Source organism: Leopardus geoffroyi, chromosome A2 (assembly GCF_018350155.1).
Source record: "Leopardus geoffroyi isolate Oge1 chromosome A2, O.geoffroyi_Oge1_pat1.0, whole genome shotgun sequence".
NCBI lineage: Eukaryota > Metazoa > Chordata > Mammalia > Carnivora > Felidae > Leopardus > Leopardus geoffroyi.
This window is the reverse complement of record NC_059331.1, coordinates 163,053,486-163,073,433: the sequence shown is the minus strand read 5'-3', so window position 1 is coordinate 163,073,433 and position 19,948 is coordinate 163,053,486. Positions and strand designations below refer to the sequence as shown.

The following is a 19,948-nucleotide window of genomic DNA, read 5'->3' as shown; positions in this document are numbered from 1 at the left end:
GCAAATAGATCAGCCTCAGGGGGCAAAGAGCTAGGGTGAGGTGTGATCCTGAAGAGGCAAATGAAAACTATGTGACCCAGATGGGATTTTTCAGATACAATTGGAGACATTTTAAGTTACGATGGTCCCTAAAAAAGAGAAGAGAGAAACACAATAAGAGAATCCTGTGACTTTCAGATCTCCATGAACCACAGAACAATCTTTCCAGAGAAACCCAATACCTCCCTAACATAGTATTTGTGGCCATGTGGTGCAACGACGCATGTGACCAGTGTTTCAGACACTTAACATGTGCAGGATTTCTGATTTGAATTTTCCTGAGTCTTTGAACTCTATATGCCATTGCCTGATTATGCCAACTTTCTGTGAAGAGGGACAGGTGGGAAGGGGAGGCGGTGGGGAAGGGGAGAGCTGGGAAGAGGCTTCATTCTGGTTAGTTCTCACTGCATAACCATTCTGAAGCTCACTGGTTAAAACAAAAACCATCATTTATTTGTTCTCATAAAGCTGCAATATGGGCAGCACTAAGTGGGAATGGATCATCTTTGCTTTCTGCAACTTCGCCTGAGATGGCGGGGCATCCGGAGGGCCCGCTTCTGGGACAGCCGGAGTTGCCTCATTTGCATGGTGGGCAACTTGATTTGAGTCACAAATGAAAGGTGAGCTGGGAAGTGGGCCAGTGACTTCAGGCCCTCTGCATGGGGGCCTCTCAAGAGGCAGCCTGGGCTTTTTCACAACATGACAGTCAAGTTCCAAGGGCAAGAACCCCAACAGGGCAAGGAAGCATTGCCCATATGTAACCTTAGAGTCACAAGGTGTTGCTTCAACCATCTGCTATTAATTGAAACGGTCCCAGATCTGCCCAGTTCCAAGGTAGAGGACACAGGCCCTGCAATTCAGTGACAGGAGTAACAGGGTCAGGTTATAGGAAGAATAAGTAGAAGCTACTGTCACAGCTGTCTATGGAAACTACAATCTACCACTATCGCAAATCATCGTAAATTCAGAAGAAAAAATGAAATGGACTTTACTACCAAAACATATCCCATATTTTTGAAAGCACGCTCATAATCCCATTTGAGCCATCTCTAAATAATCCCGTCTCAGCTTCTTCCCTGATATTTTTTATTTGTTCAGCATACTTCATCTTTAGCAATTTTGTTTTTTCCTCCCGTTCTTCCTATGATTTATCAGCATATTCCTTTTCTACTAGTTTAATTTCATTATTTAATTGATTGGCATAGATTTTCTTCAGGTCTTCTTCCCGTTGCCTCAGGCTCTTCTCTGTGTCCTTGTAAATGGCATTGGTAAAGTAAGCCCCTCCGTTGCTCTGCACCATCTCCTCTATCAGCTCCACCAGCTCCTGCACTTGAGCTTCCTTCTCAGCCTCTGACTCTGTTGTTGAAGGCACAGTAGCGGTTCCCACACTCGCTGATGATGTTTCTTAGCTTCACATCTGAATCTGCCAAGAAGTCACTCAGGCTCTTCTCCTCCAAGTCATCTTTGCGAGTGAACAACACGATCATGTGCTTCAAGGCTGGCTTCCCAAAGACAGCCTTGATCAATGCCACGGTCTTCTGCTCTTCTTCCCTGTAGAGGCCCACCTGGAGGACCAAGATGATGGCGTGGGGCCCAGGGCAGGAGTAGAGGACACACCGGCTGATTTCCCTGCACGTGGTATTCAGGGTCTCCTTGGTGTCAAAGAGCCCTGGGGTGTCAACAACAACAAGTTTCCTCCCCTTCCATTCCTTGGAGGCTTTTTGACACCTGGACCAGACAGCACGGGGAGCAACTCTAGACTCAAAGACTCTACTCCCCAGGATGGTGTTGGCCGTTGCGCTCTTCCCACTTCCAGTTTTCCCCACCAGAATAATCCTCAGAGTGTTGTCCTGAGGGTCTGCCATGTCACTACCAGTGGCTGTGGGGTGTAAAAAAGAGAAGGAGAAGAAAAAGAGTCAAAGAAGGTAAGTGGAAAGCATCACCTCGCTCTTATGACCTATGTGTTCCTCCCTGAAATCCTGCAGTAGTGTACTATCCATGTTGGTCCCATAAAGACAGAAAGATGAGACAATTCAATCACCATAGAAAAACAAAGTAGTTAAAGAGTTCCCCTACAAAAGAGTACCAGGTCCAGATGGTTTCATGGGGATCTCACTTACCCTTTCTTAAACTATTCCTGATGGCTTAAACAGAAGGAAACCTTTCCAATTCTTTCTATGACACAAGTGTGATATTGATCCCAAAGGTTAAGAAAGATTTCACCAGTAAATAAAGCTACAGACATGTCTCATTTGCGAATCCTAATACAAAAATCCCAAATAAATTGTCAGACACTAAAATGTAATACCCCATAATTACATGTGATTTATTTCAGAAATAGTAGGGTGGTTCAATATGAGAAAATGGATTGTAACAACACATCCTCGTTGGTAGATTTAAGAAGAAAATTCCTTGATGCAGAACAGACATTTCCCCAAATTCCACACTGTTTTAATAGATACTTCTTTAATATGTTTATATAGAAATATAAATTTTAAAAAATTTGTTACCCTTTTTTTCTCTGCAGCTAAAATAGTTGACTATTAAGTTCATTTGGATGAATGAAGAAGGAAAATTAGCCTGTAGAGTCAAAAAAGAGAAGAACAATGAGGGAGGGCCAGCTCTAACAGATAGTAAAATATTTTAGCCCCTATAATTAAGGCAGTATGAAGAGTGTGTGATCAGAGACAGATCAGAAAACAAAAACGGACAATTCAGAAATAGACCAAATTGGTCTACTATATTCATGAGTATCCAGTGCAATTGTATCATGTTACATTTATCGTCCATAAGGCAGCATCTCACAGCAATGGGGAGAAAGATGGACTCATAACCAGCATTGGGATAACTACAAAACCACACAGAAAAAGACAAAACTGCACCCACGTCTTCATGCCATTCACATGCTAAATACGTTAGAAATATAAACACTAAAAATAAATCCACATAAATACTAGAAGAAACTCAGACAAATCCTTTGTAACCTAGGGGCGGGGCAACCCTTTCTAAGATTTGAAAGATTGTAAGGAAAAGGATTCATACATCTGACTAGGTAAAGATCTAAAAGTCAATGGGAGACAAGGAACACCACAGACAATTAAAATACGAATGTCAGACTATATCAAAGAGGGTTAATTCTCTTCTTATACAAAGAATACCTAAAAGTAGAGAGACAAATATCCAACAGCTTGATAGAAAATGGAGCAAGAGATATGAATAAACAGTTCAAAGAAAAAAAGAAATGTCAATGCTCCTCAACTTTGTAAAAATATATGAACACTCACTTAAAGTAGAGAAAAATACATCCAACATAGGAAAAGAAAAAAACTAAACATAACAAATTAAAATTACACTGAGATACTATTTCTCCACTTATGGATTTGGCAAAAATTGAAAAATTTGCTGCTATAATTATCAGTAAAAGTTTAGAGGAAACAAGTTCTCATCTCTGTGGCTAATGAGAATAGAAAAACAGTCTAAAACCTTCAGAGGAGAAATTAGCAATATCATATAAATTACATATGCATTTATTCTTGGATTGTGAGTCCCAGTTTTAGGATTTATGCCTGTAGTGGTCAAGGGCAGGTCAGCCCTAAACATGCAATTTTGGCATACTGACTATTTCATATAAAAGTACCTTAAGACACAGCCTGTGTGGGAAGATTACTAAGACCCTCTTCTGTCCCTCTGCAAGCAGGAAACAAATCTCCCATGTAAAAGTCCCCTTCCTGTCCCAGGAGGTAAAGAGACACTCCACAGGCCTCTCCACTGCTTGTCTCCTCCTGCAACCCCGGAAACACAACTTTCCACCCAGGATCTTGCTCCTTCCACATAGTCAGAAGCAGAGAGATAAATGTGGACAAAGCCACAGCTTCCTTTTTTATGTTTTCCTTTGATCCTTTCCATTTCACACACACACAGAAATGTGGATATAATGAATTTTCAAAAGGTGTGGGGTCATTAAGAGACATTCCTTGAATTCTATAGGAGTCTTCTTGTGGGGCTCAGGGTGTTTTCTGATGCTCAGATCTAGATAATCTCAAAGCTCAACTTATTAAAATAGTGCAGAAATAATAGTAGTTTAAAAGAATCGTTCCCTCATTGTCCTGTTTCTTCTACATATCATCTTTGGAACCTTGGGGGATCCGATTCCTATTGCCTCCATAACAAATTCCCAAAACATTAGTAGCTGAAAACAATATAAACTTCATCTTCTACAGTTATGGAGGACAAGAGCATGGAATTAGTTTTATGGAGATAAAATCAAGGTCTTGCAGAGCTGGGTCTTTCTGGAGGCTCCAGGAGAGAATCCATCCATTGCCTCTTACATCTTCTAGAAGCTGCCAGATGTCCTGGGCTTGGGGCCACATCACACCAATCTCTGCTGCCTTCATCACATTGCCTACATGCCTCTCCTTAGAAGGACCTATCTGATTACATCTGGGGCCCACCCAGATAATCCGGAATAATCTCCCCATCTCAAAGTCATTAACTTAATGACACCTGCAAAGATGCTGATGGAATAAGGTAACATTCACAGGCCCTGGGGATTAGAGTGTGGCCATCTTTTGGGGGCCACCATTCAGCCTGCCACATTTGGGTGAGTTAACCTCTCTGCAACTCACTCCCCTAATCTTTAAAATGGAATACTTACTTCAGACAGTCATTGTGAAACCAGATAAATTTGTACACATGAAGTGGTACTCAAAACATAGTGATCAATAGGTATTAGTTAGTAGTAATAATTCAACCCTCAATGCTAGTCTCATAGATTACCATTCTGAGGCTCATGTACACATCATAGATGCTGTCTTAGTCAGTGTGGACTGCCATAATACCACAGCCTGGGAGCAGGAACAACAGGAATTAATCTCTCACAGTTCTGGAGACTGGGCAGCCCAAGCCCAATGTGCCAGCCAACTTGTTTCCCTGGGAAAGGCTCACTTCCTGATTTGCAAATGGCACTGTCTCACCGTGTGCATACATAATGGAGCGAGGAAGCAACTCTCTGCTATCTCTTCTTACAAGGGCACTAATCCCATCAAGAGGACCCCAGATTCATGAACTCATGGAAACCCACTTACGTTACCCCCAAATACCATCATGTTGGGGCTTAGGGATTCTGGAGCCTTTTCTCTTGGTGCCAAATAAAACTAGTCACTTCTACTTTGTAACAATCTCTTTTACATGGATATCACTCAAGGTTTCCTGGTTTCTCCCCACTCACTCCACTCCCAAAGGGCACTGCATGAAAAGGAAGACTCAGCACCTCCACAGCCTGTCTACCAGGATAAGGGATCTGGATTATCTATACCCCTGCACTCACATGTCTTCAATGAAATTGTCTTCTGGCTCCACGGATGTGCAAGAAGAGCTGCCTCTTGCAAGATAATGGCAGCCGTGTCACAAAAGAGATATAGGTGTTAGGTGTGACAGTGCACTTGGGGCTGAATCCTTCAAAGAAAACATTGACCAAACCCTCATGAAATAAGGACCATGCCCCCCAAAGGGGCTTTTACTGTCTTCCACGATGTTATATTCGGTTATGAACCACAACCATTCAGTCCTGTTCTCAAACAGGTCTCTGCTTCCTCCTAAGGCTTCTCCGAAGATCTGCCAAAAGTGACCACTCAGAATTTGTGTCTTCACCAGAGGGTCACAGTCTTGGAGCTTCAGGAAAAAACTGTAGGACGTGCTCTGAACTACTGGTGCCTCAAAGAGACTCTTCAGAGCAGGTTTCCAAGATGGCAGCACTGACTCCATGCTCAGACTGTGCCAGTGAGCAAAGCCAGGACTACTGGGACTCTCAGTCTGGAAGCATATGTACCTCATGAAATCAGACGACTGACTCAAGATCCAGCAGAGTGAGAAGTAATGACATAGGACTGAGTGAACGGATTCAAGATGTGCCATTGTGGTTATTTGTTTGGAATATTGATGGCATTCTGTTTGATGTTCTACTTGTATGGCTATTTGTGGAAACCTTATTTCTTTCTCCTTAAACGAATTAGTAGACTGTGTATTTGTAAACCCACAACAACCGTCTATAAATATTACCTCATCTTCACTTACACTCAAAATTCAGACAAAAATGCTTCTACTAAGTTTCATTCAATTTCATGATGATAGAACCATTTGCATAGGTTTAATAAAAATCTGTCCTCTTGTTTCCAAAGATATCATTGGAAAAATCGATTCTGCAGCAAGGCCATATATACAGTGTGATATCTGAGAGTGATTGTTGTTTAAACAAAGACCATCAGACCACTGTTAAGGAGCAATTGTTGGAGTTACATGTGGAGCTAATGTCTCCAAAACCTTCATAAGAAAACTAATATGATGTCTGGCTTCCAGGATCCCAATCTCTGGGAGTAAGGAAGTCCACTCCCAGGTAGTCCAGAAACCCAGGCAAATTTTGGAGACCTCAGGAAGAGGGAAATTCACTGAGATTTATGGGTACAGCATGCAAAGTTTACTGGAGCAAGTGTTTGAGCCTTGGTTTCCTACTCCTAGGATAGAAGAATGGCAGGGGCTTTGAAAAGTCTGATTCAAAATTCATTTTGAAAATTTCCAAAAGAAGTTTATCCTTTGGAATTGATAGTTGCTTAATATGATTAGGCTCTAGATTTCCCCAGCAACTCAAAGAGGCTTTTCCGGTTAAGATTCTTGCTGCATCTGTATAAATAATCAGGCCATGCATAGTAAAAACAATCTTCTAGGATCAACAATACTTGTTGGAGACTGTTTATGATCACAAAGTAGAGAACGCTATGAAAATGATCCAAAATTTAGAAATAGGCAAGAGAGATTACTGGAGTGTTCTATTGTTCTGTGTGGTGCTGTGCTTGATGATCAGCTGTGATATTTTACAACACTTTAAGGACAGAGAGAATTTTTGCACATCTCTGCCTTGGAGATACTCAGCGAATTTTCTGTCTGGTGGAATATAGAACTCAAAAATTACATTTTACTACTCTCTTGAACACATCAACATTTGATTTCAAATGAGCTTTGTGTTTCTGTTTGTTTGTGTTTTTTGTTTTATTCTTTGCTTCTTTGTTTGTTTTTAACTAGGGTTCACACCCAGCATGGAGCCCAAACTCAAGACCCTAAGGTCAAGACCTGAGCTGAGATCAAGAGTCAGATGCTTAATTGATTGAGCCACCCAAAGGATATTTGAACCAATTATAGAATCATATGGTTCTCTAGTTAAGCCATGAGTTGAGCAAAATCTTTGATGTGTTTATACTTGCCCAGGAGTCATGAGTTTGCTTTTTTTGAAAACTGCGGATAAGAAAGAGAGGCAGAAATAGCATGATTCAACCCTTGGAGGTGGAAATAACACTGACACCGAGAACAGCTAACAATTTGGAGTGCAGGAATCATTACCAGCCTTTACTGAGGGCCTACTGTGTCCCAGGCACTTGCCTCTCCATCATTATCACCTTCGTTCCATACAAAAGTGTAAACGGATATTAACGGGAACAATGATATCTAGAAGAATCTCATTCTTGGAAGAGGAGTTGAGACTGATTATAATGACTGTTAAATACCAGGCCAAGGAATGTGGATTCTAAGCCCTAGGCAGTAGAAGATTTCCAAGAAGCAGAGACCTAAGAAAACTATCCCAATGGGCTTAACCTGGTAACTGCAACTAGGACTGGAGAGGAAGAGATAAGGGGTACTGTACCCTCACACTGCACACACTGTCCCTCTCTTACCATCCATCCTAGGTTGAATTGTGTCCTCCTAAAGAAGTCCTAACTCCTGATACCTGAGAATGTGACCTACTTTGGAGCACGGTCTCTGTGATGTCATGTCATGAAGTTAATGTTGAGTCCTACTCTGATGCCTGGAATCGTTTCATTCACAGTGAGGGAAGTTTACACACAGATACACACAGAGAGCACCATGTGACAAAAGAGGCAGAGATTGGAGTGAAGCACCTAGAAGGCAAAGAACAAAGCAGGCCAGCCAGCACCAGAAGCTAAGACGCAGCAAAGAAGGATCCTTCCCCAGAGACTTCATGGCGAGTATGGCCCTGGGAACGTCTCGGTTTGGCACTTGTAGCCTGTGCCAGTGAGACAGTAGCCATAACAGTGAGACAGTAAGTTTCTGCTCTTTAAGCAACAGTTTGTGGTCATTTGTTACAGCAGCTCCTGGGGGAATTAATATAGATTTTAAGGCCAAGAAGTAGCGTCCTGCTCTGGTAATTACTTAAAATGTAGGAGTCGTTTCGAAATTGAGTAATGCATGGAGGCTCGAAGAATTCTGAGGTACATGATAAAAAGAAAGGCCTAAGGGGATGTCGGTGGTAGGATGAACATCCAGGTCACTTTTTGGTGAGGTCTCAGAGAGAGGTGGGGACCACGCTGCTGGCCATTGGAGGGACAATGGCACTTGCTATAAAATGGCAGGGGGCAGGGGTCAGTGAGGCGGGCTAAATTGAGGTGGGCTGCTGGGTGGAGAGTAGACCATGTAAGTGATGAACTTGAATATTTAGCTGAGGAGAATTCCAAGAACAGTGTGGAAGATGTGGCTGGTTTCTCCTTGCTGCTTCTAATGAAATGAGTGAGGAAAGAGAGTGGTGGCCTTTTTCCAGCCAAAGAGCACCAAGATGACCAGCTGCCATCAGAGCCCAGGAAGAAGAAAGCAAGGGCCTCCCCTCAAGGCTTCAGAGAGCGCATGCCTCTGCTGTCATCTTGACTTTGGACTCCAGGAGCTACCACACAATCCATGTCTCAGCTGTTTCAACTGCAGTTTGGACGACCTGTCATGCAGTGCTAGGCATCCAGTATGTCCCCTCCACCTTGCCCCTGCCTGCTTTCTTGTCCCATCCTCTGAGAAACCGAAAGGTATCCCCTTCTGTGGCACAGTGTCAGCAGGCAAGTCTTCTAGGCTACGTGCTTCCTCATTCCCGCCACATTTCTGGCCCAGACGGACCCCGGGTCTCCCTGATGAGAGAGAGCTTGCGGCTTTCTCAGAATTTAGATTTCAGTCCTCTAAAGAATTCTCTTTTTGGAAACAAATATACAACATCAAAACAAAAACTAACAATTGTTTCTTTTAAAGAGACACACAGGTATTTAAGGCCTGGGAGTGCGGTTAAGGCCTCCTGAACTCTGAAGCTAAAAAGGCAGACTATCAGGGTGCCATGAGCTGGGGGGTCTGAGGTAAAAGCGGGCCCCAGTCCCAGCAGCAACAATCAATCCCTCGCTCTTACAGAATACCAACACCGCACAAAAGGACTATTTTCTCTTAATCAGCAAAAATGTCTCCTTAATATATGAAAATCAGTCAGTGGAAAAGTCTGTGGGCCTGATTCTGCCACGATCAAGCTCTATGGCTTGGAGAAAACCCAAACACAAACAGACCCCCAAAAACCACATTCCCCATGTGCCCCACTATCTTTACAGATAAGAAGTCCCAGATTGTCTCAATTCAATGCCTCCTACACAACAGCATCATGCAAGACAATCTGTGCCTCTCCCAATGAGGACAAATCCCAAGACTTTTCCCCCCCCACATGACTCATGACCCTGGGCCCATGTACCTACACAACTTCTCAGGTGTAAATGGCATCTTGTAAATGGCATCGGTAAAGTAAGCCCCTCCGTTGCTCTGCACCATCTCCTCTATCAGCTCCACCAGCTCCTGCACTTGAGCTTCCTTCTCGGCCCCTGAGGCTCTGTTGTTGAAGGCACAGTAGCAGTTCCCACACTCGCTGATGATGTTTCTTAGCTTCACATCTGAATCTGCCAAGAAGTCACTCAGGTTTTTGTCCTCCAAGTTATCTTTGCGAGTGAGCAACACGATCATGTGCTTCAACGCTGGCTTCCCAAAGACAGTCTTGATCAATGCCACGGTCTTCTGCTCTTCATCCGTGTAGCGGCCCAGCTGGAGGACCAAGACGATGGCGTGGGGCCCAGGGCAGGAGTAGAGGACACACTGGCTGATTTCCCTGCATGTGGTATCCAGGGTCTCCTTGGCGTCAAAGAGCCCTGGGGTGTCAACAACAACAAGTTTCCTCCCCTTCCATTCCTTGGATGCTTTTTGACACTTGGTGGTGACAGCATTGGGTGCAACTCTAGACTCAAAGACTCTACTCCCCAGGATGTTGTTTGCCGTTGCGCTCTTCCCACTTCCAGTTTTCCCCACCAAAACAATCCTCAGAGTGTTGTCCTGAGGGTCTTCCACGTCACTACCAGTGGCTGTGGGGAGTAAAAAAGAGAAGGAGAAGAAAAAGAGTCAACGAAGGTAAGTGGAAACCATCACGTTCCTCTTATCTCCTTTGTGTTTCTCCATGAAAACCTGCAGTAGTGTACTATCCATGTTGGTCCCATAAAGACAAAAAGATGAAACAATTCACTCACCATGGAAGAAACAATAAAGTAGTTAAAGAGTTCCCCTACAAAAGAGTACCAGGTCCAGATGGCTTCATGGGGATCTCACTTAACTTTTCTTAAACTATTCCTGATGACTTAAAACAGAAAGAAATCTTTCCTGTTCTTTCTATGACATATGTATGATATTGATCCCAAAGGCTAACAAAGATTTCACCAATAAATAAAGCTACAGACATGTCTCATTTGCGAATACTAATGCAAAAATCCCAAATAAATTGTCAGACACTAAAAAATAAAACCCCACAATTAAATGTGATTTATTTCAGAAATAGTAGGGTGGTTCAATATGAGAAAATGGATTATTACAACACATCCCCTTTAGTATATTTAAGAAGAAAAATACCTTGATGCAAAACAGACATTACCCCAAATTCAACACTGTTTTAATAGATACTTCTTTAACGTGATTTTATAGAAATATAAATTTTAAAAAATTTGTCTCCATTTTTTTTCTCTGCAGCTAAAATAGTTGACTGTAAACTTAATTTGGAAGAATGAAGAAAGGAAATTAGCCTGTAGAGTCAAAAAAGAGAAGAACGATGAGGGAGGGCCAGCTCTACCAGATAGCAAAATATTTTAGTCCTATAATTAAGGCAGTATGAAGAGTGTGTGAACATAGAGAAAGCGAAAACAAAAACGGACATTTCAGAAATAGACCAAATTGGTCTACTATATTCATGAGCAACCAGTTCAATTGTATCGTGTTACATTTATTGTCCGTAAGGCAGCATCTCACAGCAATGGGGAGAAAGATGGACTAATAACCAGCATTGGGATAACTACAAAACCACACAGAAAAAGACAAAACTGCACCCACGTCTTCATGCCATTCACATGCTAAATACGTTAGAAATATAAACACTAAAAATCAATCCACATAAATACTAGAAGAAACTCAGACCAATCCTTTGTAACCTAGGCATGGGGCAACTCTTTCTAAGATTTGAAAGACTGTAAGGAAAAGGATTCATACATCTGACTACATAAAGATCTAAAAGACAATGGGAGAAAATGAACACCATGGACAATTAAAATACGAATGTCAGACTATATCAAAGAGGGTAAAATCTCCTCTTATACAAAGAATACCTAAAGGTACAGAGACAAATGTGCAATAGCTTGATAGAAAATGGAGCAAGACATATGAATAAACAGTTCAAAGAAAAAAAAAGAAATGCCAATGCTCCTCAACTATGTAAAAATATATGAACACTCAAAGTAGAGAAAAGAAACCCAACAAAGGAAAAGAAAAAAACTAAATACAACAAATTAAAATTACACTGAGATACTATTTCTCCACTTACAGATTTGGCAAAAGTGCAAAAATTTGCTGCTATAATCAGTCGGTAAAAGTTTAGAGGAAACAGGTTCTCTTCTCCATGGCTAATGAGAATAGAAAAACAGTCTAAAACCTACAGGGGAGAAATTAGCAATATCATACAAATCACATATACATTTATTCTTGGATTGTGAGTCCCAATTTTAGGATTTATGCCTGTAGTGGTCAAGGGCAGGTCACCCCTAAACGTGCAACTTTGGCATACTGACTATTTCATATAAAAGTACCTCAAGACACAGCCTGTGTGGGAAGATTACTAAGACCCTCTTTTGTCCCCCTGCAAGCAGGAAACAAATCTCCCATGTAAAAGGTCCCCTTGCTGTCCAGGAGGTAAAGAGACACTCTCATGACAAGGGATGGGAGATTTAGAGCCAAGAAGACTGTATAAACAGCCTACTACTTTCTACTTATTTACTACCCCAGCCCAAAGTCTCTTTAGAATTCTTCCCTAACAGATGCTCCCAAAGTTAAGTTTTCTTTGTTTTGTCAATCCCTCACAGATCCATCGTCTCTTTGCCTAAAAAGTATAAAAACTGGGGCACCTGGGTGGCGCAGTCAGTTAAGCGTCCGACTTCAGCCAGGTCACGATCTCGCGGTCCGTGAGTTCGAGCCCCGCGTCGGGCTCTGGGCTGATGGCTCAGAGCCTGGAGCTTGTTTCCCATTCTGTGTCTCCCTCTCTCTCTGCCCCTCCCCCGTTCATGCTCTGTCTCTCTCTGTCCCAAAAATAAAAATAAACGTTGAAAAAAAAAAAGTATAAAAACTGCCTGCGTTGGTCATCTCTCTTGGTCTTAGTTTCATTACTGAGCATCTTTGCACTCTGCTTTTTTTTCCCTCTTATTTATATGCCTCAAGTGAATTTAATTCTTAGTGCAGCTGGAAGACCTTGAAGGGTAGAGGAAGAAGTTCCCCTTCCTTATATCCCAGAGCTACACTGACAAAAACACAGGAAAAGATTAGGCATATTTTATTCTCTGCATCACTATTTGTAATAAACACCAAAAACCTACCAAATGCCCACTGGTAAGGGTCTGATTGAAAACCAAGGTACATACACACAGTGATGTACTATCCAACTATAGAAAGGAATAAGAAATACCTCACTATGCTGGGATGGAGAGATCTCCAGGATATTTCATTAAGCAAAAAAAAAGGCAAAGTGAAGAAAATAATATTTAATTTACTGTCATTTCTCCAGTGGGGAGGAACATGAAATGCAGGTACAAAATACAACATATATTTCATGCACATGAAAAAGCAATGGCAGATCATCTGAACCGTCACCAAAGAAGTTACTGACAGAGGGATGGGAGGAATAAGGCGGGGGACAGGGTAGAAGCTGGAAACTACTTTGAATATACTTCGATTTCATAGATTTGTCTTGAAAGCATGTACTTCCTTCTTTTTGAGAGTTCGAATTACAGCTCTTTTCCTTTATGAAAGACCTACATGTGTACCTGCTGTTGCTGGCTGACATAAATTCAAGAGGATTTTTCATTTGTACAAAAAAAAAAAGCTGAACATGAATACAGCGTTCCGCATTTGTTTCACAGCCAGTTGAGCTAATGGAGAGGCCGAGTGGGCCCTTGTCCACGCCAGCTGCCAATCACCTTCCCCGGGAACCTCACACAGGGGTTCACCATCCAGCCACCAGAGCTGTGAGCCAGATGAGCACGTGGGCTTTCTCTCAATTGAATTTGTGCATCTGTTAACAAGTTGTGTCTAAAAGTATCAGAAACACATAAGGGAGGTTATTTGGGGGAGATCTGGGAATGCGCACCCTTTTTCCATGTACATTCATGGTAATTGCTTCTCTCCTTTATGTCATTTTGTCTCATAAAAGATTTCATAGGAACGTTCTGCTTGAGGATAGTGAGGAACATCTGTAAATAGCTTACATAATTATACAACAAAAACTATATTTTCAGATAACTAGTAAAAATCAAAAGCAAATGCAATACATAGTATTTGGTGTAATAGACAAACCACACAAAGAATTGGTCCAAGAAACTTGAAAATGCAGTTGCTTCATTGGCTATTGTCCTAATGGGATATAGTGTAAGGCCAAATAGGGGGAAAAAACGTCAAGAAAATCTTAAATTGCTCTCAGGAATCCTGTCCTATTCTTAGCTTTTTGTGCACATGCGTAGTTTTGAAGCCCAAGGACAAGCCCATTAGCAATGAACACCCTTAGTACCCATACTGTGCCCTTCAAATGCCATTTCCCACCAAAAACATTAAGAATCTTAGGAGAATGTACCGATTCCAGATCTGGCCCAAGAAATGTGCAAGGGGATCCTAGACTATCTAGTCATACTAGAAAGTGAGGATTCTATCAAAAACTACTCAGACCGTGGGATGCCTGGCTAGCTCTGTCAATGCAGCATACATCTCTTGATCCCACGTTCATGAGTTCCAGCCCACATTGGGTGCAGAGATCACTTTCAAAAAAAAATGTTTGGATCTTACCGAAAGGACTACAGGGCCAACTTGAAGAGGCTGACTGGACAGAGATGGGGTAATTTGAGTACCAATGAGAAAAATAATGTCAATGGATTAAAATTCATCAAATATGTTGACGTTCATGAATTCATATCAATACCATCATCGCAAAAGAAGTGAAGTGTTCTCTCTGGGGTATGCTAGGAAATGATGTCATCAGTGTGAACATGGACAAAAAAAGAATCAATCGTTCCTTTTGTCTTATTAACTACACCTTATGAAATGAAAGTATGATTCAGGGGAAGTTTCTTTTTATAGGATTATGCCATCCAATAAATGAAGAAAGATGGATAGAATTATAATACTATAATTTGCGACCATTAATGAAACAAAGTTACTCTAGGCTACCATTACTGTCTGCTACATTACAGAAAGAGACAGAAGAATATATAAGGTGCCTTCTGATGGACGTTTACAATTGCACCTATGAAATATTGCCACCCAAATAACCAGGCAAATCTTAATCTGATCAAGCCTCTCCTTAAATTTAAATTTATACAAAACACGGAAACTGGAAGAACATGTCATATGACGTCTTGAGGATTTAATGAGCAAAATGTACACTGTCCAATTCTCTTGCAAAAAGGACCAACCATTTCTTAACCAAAAATATTTTACAAAAAAAAACAAAAAACGAAACAGGAAGGTGAAAACTTATTTATCAAATTAAACTTAAGAGATATGAAAGAATTGAAATTTATGAACCTTATTTGGAGCTGATTTCAATTTTAAATTCTATGAGATAATCTGGGAATTGGAATACACCTGGTAATTTTTTAAAAATTCTAATTGCTTTTTGAAGTCTGATCATGGTATATTTTAATGACCTTTATCTTCCAGACGTACATATGTAAGTATTTACTGATAAAGTGATAAAATTTTTAGTATTCTAGTAATTTAATACTTTTTAGTATTCTAATGTTTGAAGTGTATTAATTAATCAATTAATTTCATCTCTACACCCAGCTTGAGGCTCAAACTCACAACCTTGAGATCAAGAGTCCCATGCTCTTCCCACTGAGCCAGATAGGCGCCCCCACTCTAATTTTTGAAATGAGGAAATTGATGTGGCTCGGAAATGCTGAGGAAGTTGCCCAAGGTCACTGCGTTAATGGGCTTTGGGCAGAGGAGGGATCCAATGCAAAGTATGTCTGACCCTACACTCATGCATAACCCTTGCAAGCTCTGGTCCCTTCCTGGTTCCTTCTCAGGTCCTTGATTCTACATTTCTGTTTACATTGGATCAGAAATAGATCATGGGAGGCCAGGGGAGGTAGTTCACTCTCTGTCCAGAAACATGAACTGGTAGCAACCCTGGAATTAGGGAAGGCAAGCAAAGGGCTTCACGCACATTTGTTTTCTATAGAATAGCTCAATCTCTCTCCCATGGCATCCCTTCCTTACCTCCTCTGTTACACTGTCAATCACACCATTTCTCTCTTACATGTTGGAAAGAACACAGCCAGCTGAATTCTAGGCTTCCTATGCCATTTGTGACCTGGGTATCCCGGGGAATTTGATAAAACCACACACAAACCGTCTGGGATTCAGATTTTCTTTCAGGAAAAAAGAGGGATTGGGAAATACTGGTCTCTAAATTGCCTTCCAGCTCTAAAGACCTTCCTTGAGGACACTAGTTTCCCACCAAGGGAAACAGATGGGGTGTCAGGCAGCACTCACTCTGTCATAAGAGCAACTGATGGAAGACATGCTGTTCAGCAAGTTTGTCCTACTAAATAGGAGACATGTGGACATGGGCCACTCAATCTCCTTAGTCCCACCCTATCTTCTGCTGAGACCCCTGTGGCAGCTTCCTCATTGCTGGGCTGCTGGCACAGTACTCGGTCCCTTCTAGGAGCAGAACCCACACCCATGCACACCCCTATGTCCTGCTGCCCCTCACGGTTCCATTACTCTGAGGCCAGACTCACCCTCTTTTGAAGGAGCTGAGTTCCCCATTGTTCTCCAAACAACCTGTTTGAGCTGCTGCTTTTGCTTTCACTGTGAGGAAAATGTGTTTGCACCCTTCAAACCTCTGAGGCAGGAAGCTCAGAGGAGCTTGGGAGGAGCTAGTGAAGGAACTATTCGTCTTTAAAGAGACAGAAATATTGCCCTATAATTGGAGGAGTGCTTTACTTTTACCAAGGTGTAAGCTTTTTCTCCATGTGCCTGCTGTCACACCAAATTTTCCAAACCTATATTTGTTGTTTGGGGTTATACTGGTGGGTCCCAAAGGCCCTTATTACATGACACAAAACACGCAAACAGAGCCAGGTGTGGTGTTGGATCATCTTCCCTGCATGGCGTGGGAGACTCTGGGGTGATTCTAGGAAGAAGAAACTCAAATACGTGGCTAGATGTGTCCAACTTTAGAGCCTGGGACACTTCCCAGTGATTGTATCATATGGGTTTTCATGACAGTCTTTCATGAAGGTCTCAAGTTACTCATTAAAAATTTACCAGCCTTCAGGTACAAAGCCAAGAGTCTAAACCATTGGGAGCCAAGAGAAAAAAAGGAAGATGTGGCCTGGAAAAAGTCTTCCAATGACCGTACACCTTCTCTAGTTTTCTTCATATGGTTCTTTCAAGCCCCAAAATATGCATGACCTGACAACCAAAGATGCACCCAGGGAGGAGATCAAACTTTCCCCTTCAACCTTCCTACTTTCCTCTACCCCAGACCCAGGCACAGGTAGATTTCCCCAGATTTAGCCAGTGCATCCATTCCAACCTGCTCTGGAAACTTTGAGATGATAGGCAGATGGTCAAACCTCTCACGGTTGGCCAGCTGTTCCAATTGTCTGTTGCATCATCGTAAAATTATAATGTTTCTGATTATATATATTTGTTCACTACATTGAGACATGGGATTAGTTGATGCTCACACTTGAAGGTGGGTACTAAGAGAACTAAATGTGGCAGGAAGTAGTGGACAATGGGGTGGCAACCCATGGAGGGAAGCAGCTAGATTTGGAAATTATTGTATTAACACTATATTATTGGTCCATACCATTAGACCAGTTATTGGTGCTAATGACGTGGAGGGTCCCAGGTAACTGTTTTCCAACTTGCAATAAAGACACAGACCGGGACCAGCTATGTAATTTGCAAAGTCTGGCACAAAAGGAATATGCCAGGCCCTTTGTCAAAAACAAACAAAAAAAATTCAGAATTGCAAGATGACATCAATAGAACAGTAAACCCTTCTAAGTACAGGGCCCTGTGCAATGGCACAGGTCACATACCCATGAACTTGGTCTTGATGAGGCTGCATACATAAAAGTCTAGAGGAGAGCTAGAATTATATTTCCTCCCCAAAATATCTCTACCACTTCCTAGTTTCATTTCAAGCTACATATTCCTTGAGGGAAACTTGTCCTTGGATGTTTTCATGGTCAGCTAATTGCTTTTCCAGGTATTATGCTCAGGTATGCTGCTAAGTTCCCTAGAGGGAACAGGAGACTAGTTGACACAGAATCCATGGATGCCACAAGAAATCAGATGCGGGTCTCAAATGGTGACAGCCTTGTGATCATTGGTCAAAAAGGAGCATGTGGCCCCCATCAGTCCCATCCTGAGCCCTAAGTTAGGAGTGATCTCCTTCTACAAGATTCTGGATAGAAGCAGTGTAGCCCCATATCTGAATTGTTCACTTAGCCACGGTCCTGATCATTGAGGGCTTCCTTCCACTTGCACCTATGCTGTGAGCCACAGGCCTCTCCACCGCTTGTCTCCTCCTGCAACCCTGGAAACACAACTTTCCACCCAGGATCTTGCTCCTTCCACATAGTCAGAAGCAGAGAGATAAATGTGGACAAAGCCACAGCTTCCTTTTTTATGTTATCCTTTGATTCTTTCCATTTCACACACACACAGACATGTGGATATAATGAATTTTCAAAAGGTGTGGGGTCATTAAGAGACATTCTTTGAATTCTATAGGAGTCTTCTTGTGGGGCTCAGGGTGTTTTCTGATGCTCAGATCTAGATAATCTCAAAGCTCAACTTATTAAAATAGTGCAGAAATAATAACAGTAGTTCAAAAGAATCGTTCCCCCATTGTCCTGTTTCTTCAACATATCGTCTTTGGAACCTTGGTGGATCCGTTTCCTATTGCCTCCATAACAAATTCCCAAAACATTAGTAGCTGAAAACAATATAAACTTCACCTTCTGCAGTTATGGAGGACAAGAGCATGGAATTAGTCTTATGGAGATAAAATCAAGGTCTTGCAGAGCTGGGTCTTTCTGGAGGCTCCAGGAGGAATCCATCCCTTGCCTCTTACATCTTCTAGAAGCTGCCAGCTGTCCTGGGCTTGTGACCACATCACACGAATCTCTGCTGCCTTCATCACATTGCCTTCTCGCCTCTCCTTAGAAGGACCTATCTGATTACATCTGGGGCCCACCCAGATAATCCGGAATAATCTCCCCATCTCAAAGTCATTAACTTAATGACACCTGCAAAGATGCTTATGGAATAAGGTAACATTCACAGGCTCTGGGGATTAGAGTGTGGCCATCCTTTGGGGGCCACCATTCAGTCTGCCACATTTGGGTGAGTTAACCTCTCTGCAACTCACTCCCCTAATCTTTAAAATGGAATACTTACTTCAGACGGTTATTGTGAAACCGGATAAATTTGTACACGTGAAGCGGTACTCAAACCATAGTGATCAATAGGTATTAGTTAGAAGTAGTAATAGAACCCTGTATGCTAGACTCATAGATTACCCATCTAAGGCTCACCTACACATCAGAGATGCTGTCTTAATCAGCTTGCATAACCATAATACCACAGCCTGGGAGCAGGAACAACAGGAATTCATTTCTCACAGTTCTGGAGACTGGGCAGCCCAAGCCCAATGTGCCAGCCAACTTGTTTCCCTGGGGAAGGCTCACTTCCTGATTTGCAGATGGCGCCGTTTCACCATGTCCATACATGATGGAGCAGGGAAGCAACTCTCTGCTATCTCTTCTTACAAGGGCACTAATCCCATCAAGAGGACCCCAGATTCATGAACTCATGGAAACCCACTCACCTTATCCTCAAATACCATCATGTTGGGGGTTAGGGATTCTGGAGCCTTCTCTCTTGGTGCCAAATAAAACTAGTCACTTCTACTTTGTAACAATCTCTTTTAAGTGGATATCACTCAAGGTTTCCTGGTTTCTCCCCACTCACTCCACTCCCAAAGGGCACTGCATGAAAACGAAGACTCAGCACCTCCACAGCCTATCTACCAGGATAAGGGATCCGGATTATCTATGCCCCTGCACTCACATGTCTTCAATGAAATTGTCTTCTGGCTCCACGGATGTGCAAGAAGAGCTGCCTCTTGCAGGATAATGGCAGCCGTGTCACAAAAGAGATGTAGGTGTTAGGTGTGACAGTGCACTTGGGGCTGAATCCCTCAAAGGAAACATTGAACAAACCGTCATGAAATAAGGACCATGCCCCCCAAAGAGACTTTTAATGACTTCCACGATGTTATATTCAGTTATGAACCACAACTATTCAGTCCTGTTCTCAAACAGGTCTCTGCTTCCTCCTAAGGCTTCTCCGAAGATCTGCCAAAAGTGACCACTCAGAATTTGTGTCTTCACTAGAGGGTCACAGTCTTGGAGCTTCAGGAAAAAACTGTAGGACGTGCTCTGAACTACTG

General features: G+C 42.2%; 1 pseudogene; it reads right to left on the bottom strand.

Moving 5' to 3' along the window:
• Positions 1–472: 472 nt before the first annotated feature.
• The window catches only part of LOC123607094, a 71,426-nt pseudogene continuing 51,950 nt past the window's right edge, over positions 473–19,948 (bottom strand).